The sequence below is a fragment of the Phalacrocorax carbo genome, chromosome 3, assembly GCF_963921805.1.
Source record: "Phalacrocorax carbo chromosome 3, bPhaCar2.1, whole genome shotgun sequence".
NCBI lineage: Eukaryota > Metazoa > Chordata > Aves > Suliformes > Phalacrocoracidae > Phalacrocorax > Phalacrocorax carbo.
This window is the reverse complement of record NC_087515.1, coordinates 22259064-22275496: the sequence shown is the minus strand read 5'-3', so window position 1 is coordinate 22275496 and position 16433 is coordinate 22259064. Positions and strand designations below refer to the sequence as shown.

The 16433-nt window shown below is 41.5% G+C and overlaps 1 long non-coding RNA gene across 3 annotated transcripts in view; it reads right to left on the bottom strand.

Annotated features, from left to right (window-relative positions):
* Positions 1-6482: 6482 nt before the first annotated feature.
* The window catches only part of LOC135312825 (uncharacterized), a 31141-nt gene continuing 21190 nt past the window's right edge, over positions 6483-16433 (bottom strand). For 2 of the 3 annotated variants that reach the window (XR_010372442.1, XR_010372445.1), the window contains exon 5: positions 13402-14576. This is a non-coding gene — a long non-coding RNA (uncharacterized LOC135312825). Of the gene's footprint in view, positions 7287-13401; positions 14577-16433 lie in introns of those variants that run through there. The other variant, XR_010372443.1, reaches the window with a different exon arrangement.

Below are 16433 nucleotides of genomic sequence, written 5' to 3'. Positions count from 1 at the left end.
TGCAGGTGCCCCATACTGTTTTCATTGTTAGCATGTTTCCTGGCACGATTTTGATCCATGCCAACTGGCAGTCTCCTAGGAAGTCCTTGGGCAAGCTCCAAGGAACAGCATAGGCCAGGGGCAAAACCCAACAGACAGTGAGACGGGGGGGCACATTTAGGGTAGATGGAAAGTTAAGCTATATTGAAGGTGAACTGTGTCCTGCCACTTGGCCCCCGTGGCCTTCAGCACTCTTGAGGCTCTTTCAGTAGAACAGACAAAACACTTTGGATTTCGCTCTGTAAAATCACTTCATACTTGAAAACTGTCCAGCATGAACTAAATTTTCCTCTCAGTTGTCCTCATCTCCTTTGAGGCCAGCTCTGTACTAGGGATGTCTGCCAGCATAGCTGTGTCAGTCTGCATACAAATAGGTGTGAGTCCTGACCAGCGCAGCAATCCCAGCTGAACAGTCCAATGCAGCCATGGCTGCTCTGTCAAATTATTCTTTAATGCTATAGCTGGCTTAGTTTTTTCAAAACATTGAACATCTTTATAAGCTGTGCCCATATTATATCTGAGTGCTGTGCTCCTGTACAGGCAGCGTTGCAGCTCAGGATGCAGCTTTGGGCAGAGCATGATCCAAAGATTAAAGTGATGCAGCTGGCCTACAAGGTAGTTTGCAGGTGAGCTCTGTTACCTACCATCCACCCCCGGGCAGATTCTACAAGCAAACATTCATTATCCCTGTAAGCTCTCTGTGTAGCTTTTTGCATGCTTATTTCTCCCATCAAGCAGGAGCATGTTGTATATTGACTCAGTCGCTGGAGTGAAACTCTGTTTGAACTTTTTTCCAATCCAAATGTGAAAACATAACTAACTGAAAACATAGTTCTTGCTCTAAAGGAAAAGCAGCTGCAGTTATCCTTTTTTATTTCTTTCAGTGTCATGCCAAAAAAGGTCTGCAAAGACCTGTGTGGGAGAGGAAGTGTAAAATTTCCCATTTAATCATTAATAGGAGCCGGGTTTTTTGGTGACTGGTACACTGCTGAAAACTGGCAAAGCAAATTTATTTTTGCACTCTGTGGACCAAACTCAACCGTGGGATAAGGAGACTGAAATTCCACTGAAGATTATGGGAGTTGTGCCCATGTGTTTAAGTATTTTTACTCTAACCATAGGAGAGAGAGAGAAATACTTGTGATGCCCAAATCTTAGCAGAAGGCAGGGATATCTTACTTAAGACTGAAATTCACTGTCTCCTTTGTTGAGGCTGATGCATCAAAGCACTCCTCTTTGCCAGAGGCCATAACAAATCTTCCTCTTACCTGTGAGGTAAAGGACTTAAAAGGAAGGTTAGTGCTGATCAGGTTATTGTGCCATCTGATTCTGTGCACCTACTCCATGGTGACAGCCTCTAGCCTGTTGATTTTTGCTTATAAAAGTGGGTGCTCCGTCTGGGGTTTAAAGCTGAAAGACTAGTGATGCTGCTGTCGTAATACCCACGGAGACAGAAAACATGGAAATGAGTATGTGATTTGCTGATAAAGTATGTCAAAAATTTATTGTTTGTCGAGATCTATGGGTATGGGGGGAGGTGTTAGCCACAATTCATGGTTTATTTATCCTTCTCTACCCCTGAAGTCTCATAATCACTAATTATTAATTATTATAGTCTTACACATGACATTTTTTTTTCTGAAACAATCTTCATAGACCAGATAGATGTTTGAAACTTGAAGGAAGTTTTGCATCCTCACATCAACTGCTTTGCTGCATCATAACCTTACAGTAGAAGTATTGCATTTGTAGTTCATCAGCATGCAAAAGGAGGTAAGAGAAGAAACTGGGTCTCAGAGAAGCTTCTATCGATCAGACTTGAGCTGACAGCAGGACTAAATATACTGCATTATAAGTTAGCGCATGCCTGGTTTCAACCAACCTTGTAATGAAAGAAAACATTTTACCTCCCATGCTATTCCACCTTTGAGTAATGCCCTCTGTTCCCTAACCCCTATAAGAAAAAGGCCCAGTGAGCTCACACCAGAGTAGCCTTCCACAAACTGGAAGGTTTTCCTGTACTAGGAAAATCTTTTGCTGCCCATGTGGAGTTTTTAGACATCATAATGCATCTAGAGCATTGTCTGTTGAAACTGCAAGGCAGTGTCAATCTCAACAAGGGAAACAGGCTGTGCTTTCCTCATGAGTGTCTCTCCGTGGATATATGTGCCTTGTCTTCCTGCATGAGGCTGGTACTGAGGAGGTATGTTCAGGAACCTCAGAAGGGATTTCAGGAAGGGATCCACCTGGTCTGAGTCTGCATTGCCATCCTTCCCAGGTGCTCACAAGATGACTGGATCAATTGTAAACATTAACAGTCCTTTTCTTGGAAGGAAGGGAGCAGGGGAAGTAATATGACATGGGGTGGGAAGGAGTAAATGTAGTTTGGAGGTCCAGGGCTGGGGCAAGATGTGACAACAGCTAAGACTTAAGCCAGTCATTCACTGATAGCTGCAAGTGCTTGTCTTAGGACTTTCTGGCAGGAGTAGGAGGAAGGACATTTATGAAAGCAAAGTATTCTGAGAAAAGCAAGAAGAGAGCATTAGTCCATGTCATGAACTACACATCTCATATTTTTATTTCCCCAGATTCTGCAGTATTTGGATCTACTTTTCTGTCTTGCCAAGCTTTTGTCTTTGGTTTTTTGGATTTCTGAAATGATGGCAGAGAGCACCAACTCTGAATGTGCAGTCTGGCTAGAATGCTGGATGAAGGAGTGGCATATAATTCAGTAACAAAAACATTGTACTAGAGTTCTTTTGGAGTTTGTTTTGGAGGAAGCATCATTGTGGACAAAGTTCTTGTGGGCAAGACTTCTCATATTGTTAAGGCTGTCTGCCCTTAAGGCTGTCTCTTCTCCTCCGGATGGCAGAACTGTTGAGGTATCTTTGTTTGTCCAGGAGTATGGGTGACAGAATATATTAGAAAGCTATTTCTGTTAATTGTTGGAATTCATTCTTATGGCAGCACGGTGAAAAGCTATGGGTAATTTTCCTTTCACATATATTTTCTTTAAGGATTAAGTTCCCTCCTCTGAGTACGGATGAAGAATGGTGCAAAAATAAAGTAAAATATTAAGGTTTCTATATAATTTGCTCAGACTTGCTACTTTTGTAGCCTAACAGATTAATATTTATGCAGATCATAGAACCAAATTGTAAATCATTATACTTACTATACGTATATAGCATATATAAAAGGCATACTCCTAAATAGGTTCTATGCATCTGCAGTGTGATAAAAGGTAATAAATGTAAACATAACGTATGCTTCTTGAGTTTACGCAAGCAAACAGGACCTAGAGAGATCTTAAGAGACATGCACAGATGAAAATGCAGATGAAGCTGGACCTTGCAGTACCCGCACTTTTATCACCCTGCTTTTCTTTGACATAAGCCAAAAATAACATAACATTTTCCATGAGTCGGAAAGCAGGAATTTTTGCTGGAGTTATGATTCATTTATAGCTGTAGTTAGATGGCAGGAAAGGCTGTCTGTGAGCCACATGCTAACTGAGTTGGTTTTCTATACACACATACATATGTTCATACATTCCCTATATAAAGGTGCATTTACAAAATGTGTGCGGAGAGTGTGTGCGCATGCAAGCACCTATAATAACTGATGTAATACTTGCTTTGGCAGTGGACAGAGACAGGATAATGGAATGACATTCTAGGTCTACTTTTCTTCCAAGTTTCTGTTTGTTAGAGTAGACTAGTGTAATTTATCTACGGAATAAAAGCACAAGTATTGGGACAGGGAGGAACTAATTGAATAGATCCTTCATTCCTTTTGCTTCACCTGCAATTAGTTGCCCTAACAGGAATCCCACTCGCAAGGTCCTAAGGGACAAATGCACTGCAGGATTGCTGTTAATAGCAACACTTGTATCAAGCCAATGAACACAAAGATTATAAGGTTGGTATAAGATAGAAATAATGATGTGAAGTGCCATCTTTGTTTCCCAAACCAAGATTCCCAGCTGTGCTCTGTTTGCACAGACGTACTAAAAGCGGCCATGGGAGGAAGATACAGCTTGCTTTAGAAGAGTAGTCAGTATGTACAGACTTATTTTTAAACCAGCCAGGTTATTTAATCATTTTACTCATAGGTGGAAACTCACTTCATTTAGTCAGGTGAAAAGTGGCCAAGATGTGTGAGGCTTGAGAAAAGGGAAAACAGGCTTGAAGACTGGAAAGTACTAACTAGAAGTCGCTCACTGTGGTTCACTCTTTACAGCTGGACAACGTTTCCCATAATATAGTATATCTGTAGGATTTCTATCATCTACTACTTGTGATTCAGCTAAAGGCAAGACCGTGGAGGTCACTGGAGGTGAAATCTAGTATGGAGCCAGCCCATGGAGGCAAACAGAAAGAGACATCCAATCTATAGTTTTCTATGAATCATTGTGACATCTCAGTCAGGGGCAAATTATTGCTGAACTGACCTCAGATAAATTGGTGCTTCTTGACAGCTAAAATATCTTGACTTGGATTCACCTAAAACTGCATATGTTATTAAAATTTTCCTGGTGTACAGTCAAAAATATAATTTTTTCCTGTAAACAATAAGTGTTTAAATGGAAAACTGCGTCTCAGGTACTGTCACTTTCCACCTATTCTATCTAGTTCTTTCTGCATGGATGGCATATTTAAATTCCTGAATATTATTTAACTCATAAAAAAGATATGTAAATAATGCAAAGAAATTACCAGAAGAGGTTAAAAAGCTGCTTTTTCTTCTTTTTCTTTTTTTTTTTTTCTTTTTTTTAATTGGCCATACCATTCTAACCTTTTTTTAGGTCTTCTCTGCTGTTCTCCCCCCATGTTACCAACTGTTTGCTTGGGCATATTTTTAACATGGTAGCCCGATAAAGACACCAGTACTAATATGTATGCTTACAAAGATTGTTTTTTTCCCCTCCAGATGTCTTTGCTATCCTGTCTGTAGGCCAAACTATACACCACTTATTTACAATATGGAGCACTAACTAATAGAAATACTCAGAAGGTTTAGTGAGGTTGCTCATGCATTTAACAAACATGAAGAGAGGAGAAAATAACACTTAGAACAACTCTTTCCTGTTTTGCTTTGCTTTGTTTGGGTTTTTTTTTTTTTGTTTGTTTCTTTTATTAACTGAATATAAATGCAAATCCTGAGTGAGGTTGCTTGTTTTCACCCTTGGAAGGTGAGGTTGATTCCTTGAGCCAAGGCATGGGGTTTTTTTGGTTTTTTTTTTTTTTAAATGGCCCAAGTTGATTAAGCCTTTTGTTTCTCTATTTTTAGGGAGGTTACAAAACGAGGGGTTTCTTTTTTTTAAGACCACCTCTGGCACCAAATCTCTCCTTTAAAAAAGTTCACTTGTTATCGTTTGGCAAACCTCAGGCAGGTCTCTGGACAAAAATAGCTTTTTTTAATAGGAAATGAGCTTAAGTAAAATGAATATAAATAAGTTTGTACATAAAAACAGAGCTATTGTTAGTCTATGTCTGGATACTTCTCTCATTTGAGCATTTAATCTCTCTGGCCATTTTTTGACAGCTCACATATTTGGACAACCTCAGGCTGAAAAAGACCTAGATCCCAGGTTCCCACTTCCCAAGGTAATGCTCCAACCACTGAGCTATTACATTAAACACAGCTTGTGGTACCAAACACACTTAAAAAGGTAGCCTCTGCTTGAGTCTATGAAAAACAAGGCAGAGTCTTTTGTGAAGAGATGTCCCAAGCTGCCGATCTTAAAAAGGGAAAGATAACCTCTCTGTAGCAAGGAATGAAGGGCAGAAACCCTGGGAGGGGTAAATATCTGGGACAGTGTCTTGCATTTAGCATTTTCTCTTGGGTGGTTTCAAGTAGCTGCATGCTGAGCACGCTTATGTCAGTTGTGGCTCCTTGTTCAAAGGCTGCTTTAGCTTCTATACTGAGACTCCTAACTCTCATTAACTGTATAGAAATCTGAGACACCTCCAGCCTCTGGATGCCACAGGGAGGTAGGCAATATACCATTTTATTTTAATTGCATCTGGCTATAAATGACTTTGGAACATGCACTCAACTGATTTGTGCTTCCAGGAAAATCGCAGCCATGATAAAGCATTTGCAGGGTCAATCTCATAATCTGACAGTGAAGATATTAAACTGGAACAATTTTAACTAGTGTCTTTAATTTTCTATCTTGAAACAATTTCCTTATAAAACTTCTCTTTGGAATCTGAAGGTTTCTTTACAATTGTATCTTATAGTGAGCAACATTTTCACATAGAAGGCAAGAGAGAGGGAAAAAGAAAAGTTGTCCTTTTAAAAACGTACCTGAAGTATTAGTAGCATGTAAATCAAGGGGTTGATATTAATTTCAGAGCCTTCAAAAAAGGCTTGGTGGATTGTATCCATTACTGCCCATGGCCCTGATTCAACTTTTATAGAAGTCAATAGGCGTTCTGCCTGTTTCCTCCCATAGCTGTTTGGATCAGGCCCAAGGCAAACAAGAATAGCCATGGGGAGATGCTACAAACAGTAAAGTTTAAAAGAAAAAAAAAAAAAAAAGTTGAGCAGCATCTGGTGGGCACTAGCAAGAATGTACCAAGAATGCCCTACGTAAGTATGGCATAGACTGAACAATGTTTTTGTGCTTGCAATTTATTTAAAGACTATTACACTTCCTGGGTTTTCAAACTGAAATTAATAGAGTGGAGATGAGGTTAAATAGCTGATGCAAAACCTTTTCTTCCCTCTGGTTTGCAAGCAAAGCCTGGCTTCCAGTGCCACAGGTACTGAGGAGGGGGCCATGGAGGCCATGCTGCCCGTTGGGATGTCACCTCCTGCCTTCCCCAGGCCTGCTAAAACCCAGCTCCCTGTCAGGGAAACTGGCAACAACAGGGGAAAAAAGTCAGCCAATTTCTTCAGAGGTGTTTTATGTGAGGGCCTGTCTTCCCTGGGCATGGCCTCGTACAAAAGGGCTCAGAAAGGAGGGTGACCTCCTGATCCCCAGTGATGGCCAAAAAATAAATGAGAACTAGCCCTGAAGCAGTCCCTCTGCGGGTATGAAGCGACCCTCCCCCCGTCCTTGCTGAGGTTTATTTATAGATAGCCTTATTTGTTTGTATTGTCAAGGAGCAATAATTCCTAGATTATTTCTTAAGTGTCTAGAGAATAAAGATCAAATGCTGCCAAATGTACACATGACACATAAATGAGAGTATAACAGCAGAATCCTCCTTTGTCATGGAAATTGTGTTGGTTTCCTGTTAAGAAAATGAAAAGCAGATGTTAAAAAACATAGCTGGTTGTATGCATACTCATGCTGCATTGGGACGGCTTGGATTATGAAATGGGGAATACTGAGGGGAAGGAGGGTGGTTTTAATTTTACTTAAAAAAAAAAAAAAGGGGGCTGCTATTCAGATGTTACTGGTAAACTAGAATATATCACCTTCAACTGATTAATGGGATATGAAATACTAATGAGGATCCTTTCTAGATGAGAGCACTGAGAGTGATGCTGCAAATGCCAGGATTTTCTATTTTATAGCGGGTACTTTTTGTCATGAACAAGAACTTGGGCAAGTCAGAGCTCCTCCCTCTGCCTTGTATTCCCTCTAGCTGGAAGTTGATCATGGCTATCCCATGACAGCTTCTTGATAAATGAATTGGTCATGACTTTCCTTATAATGTGATTTGAAGGTGGAAGGCAGGGAGAGGGGTGGAATTAAAGCCTGCAAGGAGAGGAAGGCAGGTTGCTGCTTTCAGGGTGCCTCTGCCATGGAAAGGCTTCTACCAAAGGAGAGAAAACCTCATTCTGAGCATCTCTCCCCACCCTGTGTAGAAATGTTATGTGTATCGAGGAGAGAGGAAAAGAGCAGAGGTGTTATGGGAAGGCTGTTATGGGAAAAGGCAGTGTGAAAATAAGTGATTATTTATAACACTGCTTGCTCAGGTAGTTCCATGAAAGACACATCTCTCTTCTGTGAGGGTATGAAACTATGTGAGATTTGGGATATGCCAACTGTGGTGGAAAAGTCCTGATATTCCCCCCGCTCCCCTCCTTTTTTTTCAGGTGGCTCTACTGATTCTTGGTTGGTCTGCAGGTTTTTTAATGACCTGTTGCTGCGGTGCCACTTCCTGTTTGTACAGTAGGTTGACGTATTGGAAGTTTGAAAGACTGCCCTGTCTTCTATGTAATTGATATTAAATATATATACATATTATATATATGTATACAGTCTCTTAACAGGAAATGGGCAGGGTTGAGGCAGGTTTCAGCTTTATCCATGGGAGCAATCCTCCAGGTAGGGAGAAAGAGCTCCCCAGGAATGTAAATGCTTCCAGGCTGTCTCCCCCAGAGATGGAGAGGGTGATTTGGGGTGAGCAGGCAGCAACAGCAGGACCAGGAGAGAAGGTGGTCAATGCCTTCCCTCAGCGCCCCACCAGTCATCCAGTGGCATCAGTGCTGCTCACCTTTCGAAGCAACACTGGCTTTAGCTGCGTGAATTTACCTTGGCCATCGCATGTGGCGACTCCTAGCCCGTGTTATGCAAGGGAAACACGTATCGCAGCCAGTTGCTGAGGAGTCCCAGGGAAGGCATGAGTGCACACTGGCTGGAGAGCTTAAACTGATATTTCTTCTGAAACAGTTAAAAAGTATTAGGACTGAATGTTCCTGAGATCAAGGCAGGGGGATGTGAAATACAGTCATATTTCACAACAATAATCAACATTTTCAAGGGTTTTCAACAGCTGAAAATACTCCTTTTTTTATTTGACAAATTCTCAGCTGTTGTTTTTCTGTTTCTTCAAGTGTCCTCTGTCTTTGCCTTTTTATTTTTCCATTTGCATTTTTTCTCCCTGTGTAGTTAACAACTATTTGCACGGGTGCATGTATGTGTATGCAAATTTTAAATAAATAAAAATCTGACACTGGCAATCTGGCTGCAATCTCAGTGGATTCTAAGAGCAGAAGGTAGACAGCTCACTAACTGCTTTGCTGAAGTTCCTTAAATTCATAGGGAGATGGTATGGGTTCTGTATATAGGTGAGACAGATTTTAACACCACATGCAGCCAACTCAGCTATGAAGTACACTGAAAACTTCTTTATTTACCCTGGAGAATCTATATTTTTCCCTGTCTATGCATGAATGTGTAACCTCAGTATGCACTTCCTTTTGATTCTGCTTCTTCTCTTCCTCGCTTCAATCCATGCAGCGAGGATAGGCAAGCTCCAGATTCCTGGATGTGATTAAAAGGTCACCTCCTTTTGCAGTTGTTGCTATTCCACTTCTAACCTCAGGATTGCAGGGGAGAGCAAGTCTTGAAATGTTCAGGGCCTTATTTCTTGGATGAGTATCCAGCAATATTTATCTGAATCATCTGATGCAAAACTGAATTGGGAAAAGAAAATATCTTTGGAGTATGTTTCCTCATTAATTACACTCAGAAATATTTAGTGTTTTGCTTTGGGACTTTGTTGCTTCCACATCCATCCCAGATCGAAATTGAAGAAAGAGATGTATGAAATCGCGTAGGCTATTATTTGTGCTATCTGGTGACTGAAGTGAAATTATATTGATGGTGTAAGGACTAAATGATCAGAGTGCCCAAAATGCTTCAAGGAATTAAATTATTATTTTTTAATTGTAGATGACATTGGAAGGACCCCTTGGTGACAGTTGCTTCAGAGAAGTAAACTGGAGAGGCTCAGAAGTTATTCTCACACCCTGAGGACTGTATGTCTTCTCACATCATATTTAATGTACTTTGAGGAAACAAAACAGGACCTTCCCCGCTGCTGACACCAGCTCTGTGCTGTGTCTGTAGCTCACCAGAGCATTTGAGCTCTGAAGACATCAGCTTGGCACACTTTGTAACTCTGAAATTCTTCGAAAGATGTAAATTTTTTTGTGTGTTGCTGGTTCGCTTCACACAGACAAAATCAGCAGCTGCAGCCGTGAGTCTTTGGACGCAGGAGGAGGAGATGGGTTTCCCAATGGGCTTTTGTCAGTGGTGCTCCTTGGTGGGTCGAAGGGTTCATTCATGAGGGGCTTAGCCTCTCTTCGAAGGAGCTGATGGCTGTTTTGATCTTTCCCTTGCTGATTTAGCAGTGCATTGAGTTGCTGGTTCTGAGTGGGGAAGATTATAAAACCTTATATCCCCCAAATATGACGTTCTACCAGACCTAAAATATTTTTAACACCCATTAATGTCTTGTGTTGTTTTAAAGTCTTGCTGTAGGAATGTTCACCCATGGAAAAAATTGCTTCTATGGGAGAAACATTTTGCTTTAGAATAGTTACTGGGAAAATTTGTTTCTTTAGATCAAAGAAAATAACAGAAGAAAACTCCCTTTATTTTTCTCATTAGAAAAAGAAAGACAGTCTTAAAGCATCGAGAAAAACAATATACCTTTTAGGAGGAGGCTGGGTTGAGTCTAATTTTAAATGATTTTCTGGGAGGTTTAGACTGCCCTTTTTGTAAAAACTGCTTTTTGCCTGTCCCCACAGAGGGGAGCGGGAGCCGGGGCGTGCGGCGGGGCCGGGAGGATGCGGCGTGCGCCGGGATGCGGGACCCGTCTGCACCAGCCCGTGCTGAAACCAAGTTTCTTTTGGGGTACCAGCCAAAAACCCGTGCGGGTTTTGACACGAGCCAATGCTAGCGGTCGGAGGTCGCCGTTTTCTGAGCCTGCCACTAAATTCCTTGACAAGAAGGTGGCGCTGGCACTCTGAGGTTGGGATTTCTTGCAGTGGGTGACTTCACATCCACAGGGGTACCTTTTAACCAATTTCTACGGGCTGCATCAAGTGGAAAAACAACTTCCCTGCAGCTGTTTTATGTTGTTTGGGGTTTGGTTTTTTATTTTTGTTCCGATTTTTTTATTAATGCTCGGCACTTAGAAATCCTGCTCCCCTGCAAACAGGGTCCTCTCTTCTGTGAAATGCAGCCTGAACTAGTTCATACATTACACCGCCTTCATTATAGCCCAGCACTAACCAACTTTGGGAAGCTTTTGGTTACAATGGGCTTCTTTGTAAGGAGGGTGTATGCCTTTGTGGGTGACCTCTGTGAGCAGTGGTTCATTTTAGTGGGGTAGAGGACATGGTGCCATGAGGGGGGAACCCTGCCCTGGTGTCAGCACGGGTTTTTGTTATTTTGCTGACTTAAGTGCTCAGGGTGTAACTTCAAACTTCGCTCTGTTCCCAAAGCCACTATTTTTTTTTTTTTTGCACTCACCTCTTGCTTGTTTGTGTCTAAGTCCATGTGTTAGGTACAATTTTATCAAAGTGTGATGTCCCGTCTTCTCCAGGCTGCCTGAGAATGACAGGTGTTAATGAGAGTGAATTGGATTCACTTTAACCTTGAACTTCAAGGCATAAAAAAAAAAAATCATTGTCCTTTTCTCTCTAAACACCTTAATTTTTTTGTTTACCCAACCATTTTGGTAAGTACCAGCCATATACATTGCAGGGCAAATGATTGCTGTTATCTTCAGTATACTCTAGGTGTGTGTGAGTGGTGTGTACATAAAATATGTGCCTCTACTTGCAAGGCGCTCTAGTGTGCCACGTATTTCTCCTTCTAAGATTGTTTGCATACTTTGCCGCATACACTGACTACAGTTTTCAGGCACCATAAAATAAGTTTAGGATATGAAAGGGTTAAGTCTCTTGTTACTGGCTGTGCAAATAGCCTGTGTGTACATAGCTGTATTCTCTTTCTAGACAGATTTTTTTATTTTTAATAATTTAACTATGACATTAAAAATTCAAGTTTTTCTTAAATTCTATGGGTTTTTTTATGAAGTCACTTAATAATAAAGTATTATATCACAAATTTCTCTACATTAATTTCTCTCTTAAGTTGGTGGGGGAGGGATGGGAGAGCTGGGGAGAAGGTGGTGTGTATGAACTCAAGGCTGCATTTGGCAATTTGGCCGAGTGCTTCCTGCCGGCACAATGGTTACCCCAGTATGCAATTTGTGCAAAACGGATAGATGATTTTCTTCGTAAGCATTAAGTACAAAGGGTACTCCATGATGCCATCTAATTGCTTAATCCCCAAGGAGTTCTTCAGGCATTTATTTAACACTAATTGCATGTGTAAATGTTCTTAATTTACAGCGTGTGAAAGTTGCAATGAATGCACACAACAGAGGATGTCAAAGTGACACTTCATGGAAAGATGCAGTTAAGGCAGTGTTAAGTTACTTCTAAATAGGATTAATCATTTATTAAAGTTCAAAGCTCATCAGAACACAGGAACAAGCATATGATGACTTGTTATTGTTCAAAAGTAACTTGTGGATGGGAGTCATGCCTCTAAAATTTCTATGATATAACTTAGTGCATTGCAGTAAATGATGAACTTAAAAAGCTAAGCAGGGCAAAGATTCAACACAAGGCAAAGAACTTGGCTTGGCAACCGTTGCACAAAGCCTGCTTGGGCTGTTAATTAGTGCTTGCATTGTAATAGAACCGTGGCGTCCCAGGCACTGTACATACAGAGCTGTAGTCAGGGAGAGTGTGTGTGGGGGGGGTGGTCCCTGCACTAGAGCTCGTACAGTTTCAGCCCACGAGATACGGGTACAAATTAGTTTTGCAGGGCACAGTGCATCCTCATCCTTAAAGTTAAGTGGCATTATTCGGAAAGGAACCTGCAGACCTGATGCCTGGGGCACTGTCAGTAGTTTCTTACTAGTGGATTCAAAGCTTTGATCCTCTCTGCAGTCTTGAATACCACTGTAGATATATGCATAGGAACGCAAATAACAGCTGGCACCTGAGCTCTTAGGAAAAAAGTCCCAAGACCTAAGTTCCCTCTGTGCTGGATTTCACAGGGCAAGGTAGCTCAGAAAATCAAATTATACAGAAAACTATACTTTTTGTGACATGATTATATGCTTTAGAAACATAATTGCCCGTGAGACCTACTTTGTGGTATGTACTGTTCAGGCATACAGAAGTAGCTTCCAACAGGGGAAAAAAATGTTTTGTAGTATCAGGAGGTGCAGAGTTCAGGAAGCCCATGTTCAGTCAGCCTGCTCGCCCAGCTCAAACACAACCCGAAGTCACATACCTTTACCCCATGAAAGATGTATCAGACCTGGGCCTTTCCTGGTTCTTCAGTGGACACTGATACTTATACCTACATCTTAGTATTTAGATGCAGGTAAGTAGTTGATAATCATCCCCACAGGGTCTAGAGTGTGATATTCATGTGGAAAGGCAATCTAGCTAGAATTTGTCAGAATGAGTAGGAAAGATGAATGTTTGCACGTGAATTTCCTTGTCCATCTGTGAGATGCCTTGAGCTCTTATTAGTTACAGGAATAATGCTGATTGAATACTACCTGTTTAGAGACTGGGGACTTAAAATGTTCATTCCTTTTATTCTGAAAATTAGATAGGTGTATTCATGCATTTATATGCATTTTGTGAGATTTAGACACATTCACATAGTTTCATACCTTCAAGTTCAGTCTTGATTATCCTTAGACCCATGAGGAATAGCATGTGGTCATCTCTTCTCCAGCTGTGCAGGGCTGTGAAGGCTTTACTTTGACATAGCAGAAAAAAAGTTTAAATGTCTGATTTGCCACAGACTTCCATGGTAAAGACTAGAGCTGTAGAAAGGGCTAAGCATCCTGTCACATTGTGTCTAGGTCTTTCCTACATAGTAGAATCATAGCATAAAATTTGGTGCTTTTAGTGCAGACAGAATTATACATGTCAAAATGGGATCTGACAATATTGAGGAACAGAGAAAGTGTCATCTACAGCTCCCAGCATGCTGAAGAGAGGCATGTGTTTCAAATTTAGCCTTTTTTCTGTACTTAAAACTGAGCATTAAAGTGTTTTTTTCAGCCATCTTAAAGGAGAGGCATGTAAAAAGGGACAGAAGAGTTAATCATATCTGAATGCCAAAACCAGGAATTAATGTGTATGTGAATTCTGATCCAGGATTCAAGCCAGGTCTTTTGTTAGGCTAAATGGCTTCATCATCCCCATGTGAAACTGCTGAAGAGAGCTGGAGGAAGTTTTTGCATGATGAAGAAAACCTAACTTCTCTTGCATCTATCCTGGGCCCTTTGATTAATGGAAAGGGTCCATTAATTCAAGCATATGCTTTTGGTCTCTAGGGGAAAAAGTGGTTGTGATTAAAAACCACCTTCTACTCATATAGTTTAATTTCCTCTGTTTTCATCAGATGAGACCAAAAAATTGGAAGGGGTATGGATGGCCTAAACAGTTTAGTTTAAAACAAAACAGAACAGCCACAAATCTCTGCCTTCCCTTTGCACTGAGCTGCGCTGGAAGACTTTGGCTCTCTTTGAAGGGTTGGTTTGTCTCCTCGCTCACTGCTTGCTTTTTGGCAGGAGTGGCATGCACTGAGCTTGCTGTTATCCACAGCTTCCAGAGTAAGGAGACCGCAGAGGGAGAAGCCCACATCTCGCATAGTGCACTCTGCTATCTACGCCGAGGAAGCCCAGTAGATGTGAAATGCCAGACAAGGGTACAAGCCCGCACCTCCTGTGAGGCAGGACCTGAAAGTGGAAAGAGGACATGGCACATTGGTGGGGCTGGCTGCCTGTGGGAGGACGCAGGGGGTCTCTGCAAGAGAAATCTGCTGCTGTGGGAGGAAACTAAAAGGCCAGTACCCTTGGATATCTTCATGCTAGGCCAGCTATGGAGGAACAACTTTGCTGTTACCAACAGGCAGAGTGGCACCAGGACACATTTAGGTAATGTCCATTTGGGTGCTGCGTTTAAACTCATTTAGTTGTACCTGAACTCTAACAGAGACCAAATTCTTGCTTTTATTTCGAAAGTTCAGCCATTTGAGCTGACAGAGCTCATACTGGGCTGTCTGTCTCTGCACAGCTGAGGTGTGTGCAGGCAGCGTTCATTCCTATCTGTGGTCTGCAAAGGCACATGATCCATCAATAAGGAGCGGGGAGGTGAGGCGGTAACCCTGGAGGTAGAGGGGCTTGTTCTGCTGGGGTGCTACTGAGCCTGTTGGAAGGGATGGTAGGGACCAGAGAGCCACAGTGCAGACCTGGCCAGCTCTGACTCAGAGACAGCAGTGAGGAGCAAGGAGCAAACAGGTCTCAGAGCAGATGGGAGAACTCAGTGGGGACAGGTCACTGCTGCTACTCACAGAGTAACTGGGCTATGTCTAGCTGAGTGCTGGTGCATAAGGCCCTTCCTATGTGGACACAGCTGTTGGAGGAAAAGCCATGTGTAAAATATTTCATTTTCTGTCCTCTCTGATATATTTATTTGGAAGGTGTTGTGCTTAAAGGGTTAAATTCCTAGAATTTGTTTATTTGTTTTTCAGTTCAACAGCTTTTCAGTCTCTTGGTGAGCAACCTATAAGAGAAAGCCTAGACAGAGCAAGGTCAAAACTGTCTGGCCCAGGGTCTCACCATAAAGTACTGTAGAAGCGAATGTGATATGCCTCTTTGTACCCACCTTAAAAAAATCCCGGTGCTCCCAAGTGTGTGTGTGTGCAAAATCAAGACTTTTGAAACCAGAAACCTATAAAAATGAATCCTACAATTAAAATAAAAATTGCCAGTGTAAAAGTAAGACACCCTTAGTAAAGACAAACCCGTACCTCCTCTGGGTTGTTTATAACCTGAATGTTATGGAGAACCAAAATTTGCCATTAGCAATATAAGCAAACTGTCTCTTGTGTCATTTGGGTACCTTATTAAGGACTATTCTTATTGACTGGACTGGGGTTGTGCCTGAGGTAAAATATTATTTAAGATAAAAAGGAACATCCAAACTCATGCTATTAATGGTTTCTAAAATTTCATCATTTACAGTGTGTATGCTTATAATTACCCCATTGGTACCCTTTAAATATCCCCAGTAAAATGTGATATAAGATTTTAAGGTTCCCCAAATGAACATCTAAATGGATCTATAATATAAAACTTTAAAAATAGGTGGTTTAAGAGAAACCTTTATCTGATTTTACTGTTGGTGGACGAGATTCTGAAGTGGACCTAGTTTTTACTGAGGCAATTGCTGTACATCTTCATGGAGTTTTGGTAAGCTAACATTTAAGCAACTGGTTCATTTAAAATACCTTGGTACCATACAGGTGTGTATGTTTAACCTGGAGGGAAGAGGGACAAGGAGAAGGACAATTACAGGTTTTCTCTTCCCCCCTTCTTTCCCCCCTCCCTTGCCACTCCTGCTTGCCCAAGAGGAAAAAGCATTGCATTTCAGATCCTAGGAAGTCACACTTGCCCTGTTTGTTCTCTGATATAGGCCTATAAACAGAGACATTCAGTCTGTAAACAAGTCAGGCTTACAAAGTGACTGAAAGATAGCAGTCCCCCATCTAACAGTGGGAGAGGAGGGAGGGAGCAGGGGGAGGGATGATAGAG